Below are 8664 nucleotides of genomic sequence, written 5' to 3'. Positions count from 1 at the left end.
GACATTGAATCGGGATTGAATACAACAGACACCATGCGACATTCCTCCAAGGGAGTAATGTCTCAAACAGTTTACGCTTTGATCGTTCCCTGGAAGACCAGTAATAGTTTCCGATGCACATCTGCAGGCATTCTGTAATGTGTGGACTATCAGGGTGTTGATGAAACACAGAAATTACATCGGGATTGAATACAACAGTCACCATGCGCACTTTCCTCAATGGGAGTAATGTCTCAAACAGTCTACGCTTTGATCGATCCCTGGAAGGCCAGTAGTAGTTTCCGATGCACATCTGGAGCCATTCTGTAATCTGTGGACTATCAGAGTTTTGATGAAACACAGAAATTGAATCGGGATTGAATACAACAGACATCATGCGACATTCCTCCAAGGGAGTAATGTTTCAAACAGTTTACGCTTTGATCGTTCCCTGGAATACCAGTAGTAGTTTCCGATGCACATCTGGAGGCATTCTGTAATCTGTGGACTAACTGAGTGTTGATGGAACACAGAAATTGCATCGGGATTGAATACAACAACTACCATGCGCACTTTCCTCCATGGGTGTAATGTCTCAAACAGTCTATGCTTTGATCGTTCCCTCGAAGACCAGTAGTAGTTTCCGATGCACATCTCGAGTCATTCTGTAATCTGTGGACTATCATAGTGTTGATGAAACACAGAAATTGAATCGGGATTGAATACAACAGACACCATGCGACATTCCTCCAAGGGAGTAATGTCTCAAACAGTTTACGCTTTGATCGTTCCCTGGAAGACCAGTAATAGTTTCCGATGCACATCTGCAGGCATTCTGTAATGTGTGGACTATCAGGGTGTTGATGAAACACAGAAATTACATCGGGATTGAATACAACAGTCACCATGCGCACTTTCCTCCATGGGAGTAATGTCTCAAACAGTCTACGCTTTGATCGATCCCTGGAAGGCCAGTAGTAGTTTCCGATGCACATCTGGAGCCATTCTGTAATCTGTGGACTATCAGAGTTTTGATGAAACACAGAAATTGAATCGGGATTGAATACAACAGACATCATGCGACATTCCTCCAAGGGAGTAATGTTTCAAACAGTTTACGCTTTGATCGTTCCCTGGAATACCAGTAGTAGTTTCCGATGCACATCTGGAGGCATTCTGTAACCTGTGGACCTTATAAGAGTTGATGAAACACAGAAATTGCATCGGGATTGAATACAACAGTCACCATGCGCACTTTCCTCCATGGGAGTAATGTCTCAAACAGTCTACGCTTTGATCGATCCCTGGAAAGCCAGTAGTAGTTTCCGATGCACATCTGGAGGCTTTCTGTAATCTGTGGACCTCCAAAGTGTTGATGAAACACAGAAATTGCATCGGGATTGATTACACCAGTCACCATGACCACTTTCCTTTATGGGAGTAATTCTCAAACAGTCTACGCCTTGATCGTTCCCTGGAAGACCAGTAGTAGTTTCCGATGCACATCTCGAAGCATTCTGTAATCTGTGGACTATCTGAGTGTTGATGAAACACAGAAATTGCATCGGGATTGAATACAACAATCACCATGCGCACTTTCCACCATGGGAGTAGTGTCTCAAACATTCTACGCTTTGATCGTTCCCTGTTAGACCAGTAGTAGTTTCGCGATGCACATCTGGAGCCATTCTGTAATCTGTGGACTATGAGAGTGTTCATGAAACACAGAAATTGCATCGGGATTGTTTTCAACATCACCATGCGTACTTTCCTCCATGGGAGTAATGTCTCAAACAGTCTACGCTTTGATCGTGCCCTGGAAGACCAGTAGTAGTTTCCGATGCACATCTGAAGGCATTCTGTAATCTGTGGACTGACTGAGTGTTGATGAAACACAGAAATTGCATCGGGATTGAATACAACAACCACCATGCGCACTTGCCTCCACGGGTGTAATGTCTCAAACAGTCTATGCTTTGATCGTTCCCTCGAAGACCAGTAGTAGTTTCCGATGCACATCTGGAGGCATTCTGTAATCTGTGGACCTTCAAAGTGTTGATGGAACACTGAAAATGCATCGGGATTGAATACAACAGTCACCATGCGCACTTTCCTCCATGGGAGTAATGTCTCAAACAGTCTACGTTTTTGATCGATCCCTGGAAGACCAGTAGTAGTTTCCGATGCACATCTGGAGCCATTCTGTAATCTGTGGACTATCAGAGTGTTGATGAAACACAGAAATTGCTTCGGGATTGAATACAACAGTCACCATGCGTACTTTCCTCCATGGGAGTAATGTCTCAACAGTCTACGCTATGATCGTTCCCTGGAAGACCAGTAGTAGTTTCCGATGCACATCTAGAGGCATTCTGTAATCTGTGGACTAACTGAGTGTTGATGAAACACAGAAATTGCATCGGGATTGAATGGAACTACCACCTACAACAACCACCATGCGCACTTGCCTCCACGGGTGTCATGTCTCAAACAGTCTATTTTTTGATCGTTCCCTGGAAGAACAGTAGTAGTTTCCGATGCACATCTGGAGTCATTCTGTAATCTGTGGACCTTCAAAGTGTTGATGAAACACAGAAATTGCATCGGGATTGAATACAACAGTCACCATGCGCACTTTCCTCCATGGGAGTAATGTCCCAAACAGTCTACGCTTTGATCGATACCTGGAAGGCCAGTAGTAGTTTCCGATGCACATCTGGAGCCATTCTGTAATCTGTGGACTATCAGAGTGTTGATGAAACACAGAAATTGGACCGGGATTGAATACAACAGACATCATGCGACATTCCTCCAAGGGAGTAATCTTTCAAACAGTTTACGCTTTGATCGTTCCCTGGAAGACCAGTAGTAGTTTCCAATGCGCATCTGGAGGCATTCTGTAATGGGTGGACTATCAGAGTGTTGATGAAACACAGAAATTACATCGGGATTGAATACAACAGTCACCATGCGCACTTTCCTCCATGGGAGTAATGTCTCAAAGAGTCTACGTTTTTGATCGATCCCTGGAAGACCAGTAGTAGTTTCCGATGCACATCTGGAGCCATTCTGTAATCTGTGGACTATCAGAGTGTTGATGAAAGACAGAAATTGCTTCGGGATTGAATACAACAGTCACCATGCGTACTTTCCTCCATGGGAGTAATGTCTCAACAGTCTACGCTATGATCGTTCCCTGGAAGACCAGTAGTAGTTTCCGATGCACATCTAGAGGCATTCTGTAATCTGTGGACTAACTGAGTGTTGATGAAACACAGAAATTGCATCGGGATTGAATAGAACTACCACCTACAACAACCAACATGCGCACTTGCCTCCACGGGTGTGATGTCTCAAACAGTCTATTTTTTGATCGTTCCCTGGAAGAACAGTAGTAGTTTCCGATGCACATCTGGAGGCATTCTGTAATCTGTGGACCTTCAAAGTGTTGATGAAACACAGATATTGCATCGGAATTGAATACAACAGTCACCATGCGCACTTTCCTCCATGGGAGTAATGTCCCAAACAGTCTACGCTTTGATCGATCCCTGGAAGGCCACTAGTAGTTTCCGATGCACATCTGGAGCCATTCTGTAATCTGTGGACTATCAGAGTGTTGATGAAACACAGAAATTGGACCGGGATTGAATACAGCAGACATCATGCGACATTCCTCCAAGGGAGTAATCTTTCAAACAGTTTACGCTTTGATCGTTCCCTGGAAGACCAGTAGTAGTTTCCAATGCGCATCTGGAGGCATTCTGTAATGGGTGGACTATCAGAGTGTTGATGAAACACAGAAATTACATCGGGATTGAATACAACAGTCACCATGCGCACTTTCCTCCATGGGAGTAATGTCTCAAACAGTCTACGATTTGATCGTTCCCTGGAAGACCAGTAGTAGTGTCCGATGCACATCTGGAGGCATTCTGTAATCTGTGGACTAACTGAGTGTTGATGAAATACAGAAATTGCATCGAGATTGAATACAACAGTCAGCATGCGCATTTTCCTACACGGGAGTTATGTCTCAAACAGTCTATGCTTTGATCGTTCCCTGGAAGACCAGTAGTAGTTTCCGATGCAAATCTGGAGGCAATCTCTAATTGTGGACTACCAGAGTGTTGATGAAACACAGAAATTGCATCGGGATTGAATACAACAGTCACCATGCGCACTTTCCTCCATGGGAATAATGTCTCAAACAATCTACGCTTTGATCGTTCCCTGTTAGACCAGTAGTAGTTTCCGATGCACATCTGGAGGCATTCTGTAATCTGTGGACTATCAGAGTGTTCATGAAACACAGAAATTACATCGGGATTGAATACAACAGTCACCATGCGTACTTTCCTCCATGGGAGTAATGTCTGAAACAGTCTACGCTTTGATCGTTCCCTGGATGGCCAGTAGTAGTTTCCAATGCACATCTGGAAGCATTCTGTAATCTATGGACCTTCAAAGTGTTCATGAAACACAGTAATTGCGTCCGGATTGAATACAACAGTCACCATGACCACTTTCCTCCATGGGAGTAATGTCTCAAACAGTCTACGCTTTGATCGTTCCCTGGAAGACCAGTAGTAGTTTCCGATTCACATCTGGAGCCATTCTGTAATCTGTGGACTATCAGAGTGTTCATGAAACACAGAAATTGCATCGGGATTGAATACAACAGTTACCATGGGTACTTTCCTCCATGGGAGTAATGTCTCAAACTGTCTACGCTTTGATCGTGCCCTGGAAGACCAGTAGTAGTTTCCGATGCACATCTGAAGGCAATCTGTAATCTGTGGACTAACTGAGTATTGATGAAACACAGAAAATGCATCGGGATTGAATACAACAACTACCATGCGCACTTGCCCCCACGGGTGTAATGTCTCAAACAGTCTATGCTTTGATCGTTCCCTCGAAGTCCAGTAGTAGTTTCCGATGCACATCTGGAGGCATTCTGTAATCTGTGGACCTTCAAAGTGTTGATGGAACACAGAAAATGCATCGGGATTGAATACAACAGTCACCATGCGCACTTTCCTCCATGGGAGTAATGTCTCAAACAGTCTCCGCATTGATCGTTCCCTGGAAGACCCGTAGTAGTTTCCGATGCACATCTGGAGCCATTCTGTAATCTGTGGACTATCAGAGTGTTGATGAAACACAGGAATTGCTTCGGGATTGAATACAACAGTCACCATGCGTACTTTCCTCCATGGGAGTAATGTCCCAACAGTCTACGCCTTGATAGTTCCCTGGAAGACCAGTAGTAGTTTCCGATACACATCTGTAGGCATTCTGTAATCTGTGGACCCTCAAAGTGTTGATGAAACACAGAAATAGCGTCGTGATTGAATACAACAGTCTCCATGCGCACTTTCCTCCATGGGAGTATTGTCTCAAAGAGTCTATTCTTTGATCGTTCCCAGGAAGACCAGTAGCAGTTTCCGATGCACATCTGGAGGCAATCTGCAATCTGTGGACTATCAGAGTGTTGATGAATCTCACAAATAGCATCGGGATTGAATACAACAGTCACCATGCGCCCTTTCCTCCGTGGGAGTAATGTCTCAAACAGTCTACGCTTTGATCGTTCCCTATAAGACCAGTAGTACTTTCCGATGCACATCTCGAGTCATTCTGAAATCTGTGGACTATCAGAGTGTTGATGAAACACAGAAATTGAATCGGGGTGAATACAACAGTCACCATGCGCACATTCCTCCAAGGGAGTTATGTCTCAAACAGTTTACGCTTTGATCGTTCCCTGGAAGACCAGTAGTAGTTTCCGATGCACATGTGAAGGCATTCTGTAATCTGTGGACTATCAGAGTGTTGATGAAACACAGAAATTGCATCGGGATTGTATACAACAGTCACCATGGGCACTTTCCTCCATGGGAGTAATGTCTCAAACAGTCTACGCTTTCATCGTTCCCTGGAAGACCAGTAGTAGTTTCCGATGCACATCTGGAGGCATTCTGTAATCTGTGGACTAACTGAGTGTTGATGGAACACAGAAATTGCATCGGGATTGAATACAACAACTACCATGCGCAATTGCCTCCACGGGTGTAATGTCTCAAACAGTCTATGCTTTGATAGTTCCCTCGAAGACCAGTAGTAGTTTCCGATGCACATCTCGAGTCATTCTGTAATCTGTGGACTATCATAGTGTTGATGAAACACAGAAATTGAATCGGGATTGAATACAACAGACACCATCCGACATTCCTCCAAGGGAGTAATGTCTCAAACAGTTTACGCTTTGATCGTTCCCTGGAAGACCAGTAATAGTTTCCGATGCACATCTGCAGGCATTCTGTAATGTGTGGACTATCAGAGTGTTGATGAAACACAGAAATTACATCGGGATTGAATACAACAGTCACCATGCGCACTTTCCTCCATGGGAGTAATGTCTCAAACAGTCTACGATTTGATCGTTCCCTGGAAGCCTAGTAGTAGTGTCCGATGCACATCTGGAGGCATTCTGTAATCTGTGGACTAACTGAGTGTTGATGAAATACAGAAATTGTATCGAGATTGAATACAACAGTCAGCATGCGCATTTTCCTACACGGGAGTAATGTCTCAAACAGTCTATGCTTTGATCGTTCCCCTTAAGACCAGTAGTAGTTTCCGACGCACATCTTTAGGCATTCTGTAATCTGTGGACCTTCAAAGTGTTGATGAAACACAGAAATTGCATCGTGCGCAGTCACCATGCGCGCTTTCCTTCATGGGAGTAATGTCTCAAACAGTCTCTGCTTTGATCGTTCCCTGGAAGACCAGTAGTAGTTTCCGATGCAAATCTGGAGGCAATCTCTAATCTGTGGACTACCAGAGTGTTGATGAAACACAGAAATTGTATCGGGATTGAATACAACAGTCACCATGCGAACTTTCCTCCATGGAAGTAATGTCTGAAACAGTCTACGCTTTGATCGTTCCCTGGAAGACCAGTAGTAGTTTCCAATGCACATCTGGAAGCATTCTGTAATCTGTGGACCATCAAAGTGTTCATGAAACACAGTAATTGCATCCGGATTGAATACAACAGTCACCATGACCACTTTCCTCCATGGGAGTAATTCTCAAACAGTCTACGCCTTGATCTTTAACTGGAAGACCAGTAGTAGTTTCCGATGCACATCTGGAGGCATTCTTTAATCTGTGGACTATCAGAGTGTAGATGAAGCACAGAAATTGCATCGGGATTGTATACAACAGTCTCCATGCGCACTTTCCTCCATGGGAGTAATTCTCAAACAGACTACGCCTTGATCGTTCCCTGGAATACCAGTAGTAGTTTCCGATGCACATCTCGAAGCATTCTGTAATCTGTGGACTATCTGAGTGTTGATGAAACACAGAAATTGCATCGGGCTTGAATAGAACTACCACCTACAACAACCACCATGCGCACTTGCCTCCACGGGTGTGATGTCTCAAACAGTCTATTTTTTGATCGTTCCCTGGAAGAACAGTAGTAGTTTCCGATGCACATCTGGAGGCATTCTGTAATCTGTGGACCTTCAAAGTGTTGATGAAACACAGAAATTGCATCGGAATTGAATACAACAGTCACCATGCGCACTTTCCTCCATGGGAGTAATGTCCCAAACCGTCTACGCTTTGATCGATCCCTGGAAGGCCACTAGTAGTTTCCGATGCACATCTGGAGCCATTCTGTAATCTGTGGACTATCAGAGTGTTGATGAAACACAGAAATTGGACCGGGATTGAATACAGCAGACATCATGCGACATTCCTCCAAGGGAGTAATCTTTCAAACAGTTTACGCTTTGATCGTTCCCTGGAAGACCAGTAGTAGTTTCCAATGCGCATCTGGAGGCATTCTGTAATGGGTGGACTATCAGAGTGTTGATGAAACACAGAAATTACATCGGGATTGAATACAACAGTCACCATGCGCACTTTCCTCCATGGGAGTAATGTCTCAAACAGTCTACGATTTGATCGTTCCCTGGAAGACCAGTAGTAGTGTCCGATGCACATCTGGAGGCATTCTGTAATCTGTGGACTAACTGAGTGTTGATGAAATACAGAAATTGCATCGAGATTGAATACAACAGTCAGCATGCGCATTTTCCTACACGGGAGTTATGTCTCAAACAGTCTATGCTTTGATCGTTCCCCCGAAGACCAGTAGTAGTTTCCGATGCACATCTTTAGGCATTCTGTAATCTGTGGACCTTCAAAGTGTTGATGAAACACAGAAATTGCATCGTGCGCAGTCACCATGCGCACTTTCCTTCATGGGAGTAATGTCTCAAACAGTCTCTGCTTTGATCGTTCCCTGGAAGACCAGTAGTAGTTTCCGATGCAAATCTGGAGGCAATCTCTAATTGTGGACTACCAGAGTGTTGATGAAACACAGAAATTGCATCGGGATTGAATACAACAGTCACCATGCGCACTTTCCTCCATGGGAATAATGTCTCAAACAATCTACGCTTTGATCGTTCCCTGTTAGACCAGTAGTAGTTTCCGATGCACATCTGGAGCCATTCTGTAATCTGTGGACTATCAGAGTGTTCATGAAACACAGAAATTACATCGGGATTGAATACAACAGTCACCATGCGTACTTTCCTCCATGGGAGTAATGTCTGAAACAGTCTACGCTTTGATCGTTCCCTGGATGGCCAGTAGTAG

This window comes from Schistocerca gregaria, unplaced genomic scaffold (genome assembly GCF_023897955.1).
Source record: "Schistocerca gregaria isolate iqSchGreg1 unplaced genomic scaffold, iqSchGreg1.2 ptg000073l, whole genome shotgun sequence".
Lineage (NCBI taxonomy): Eukaryota > Metazoa > Arthropoda > Insecta > Orthoptera > Acrididae > Schistocerca > Schistocerca gregaria.
Note: the sequence above shows the minus strand (reverse complement) of the source record.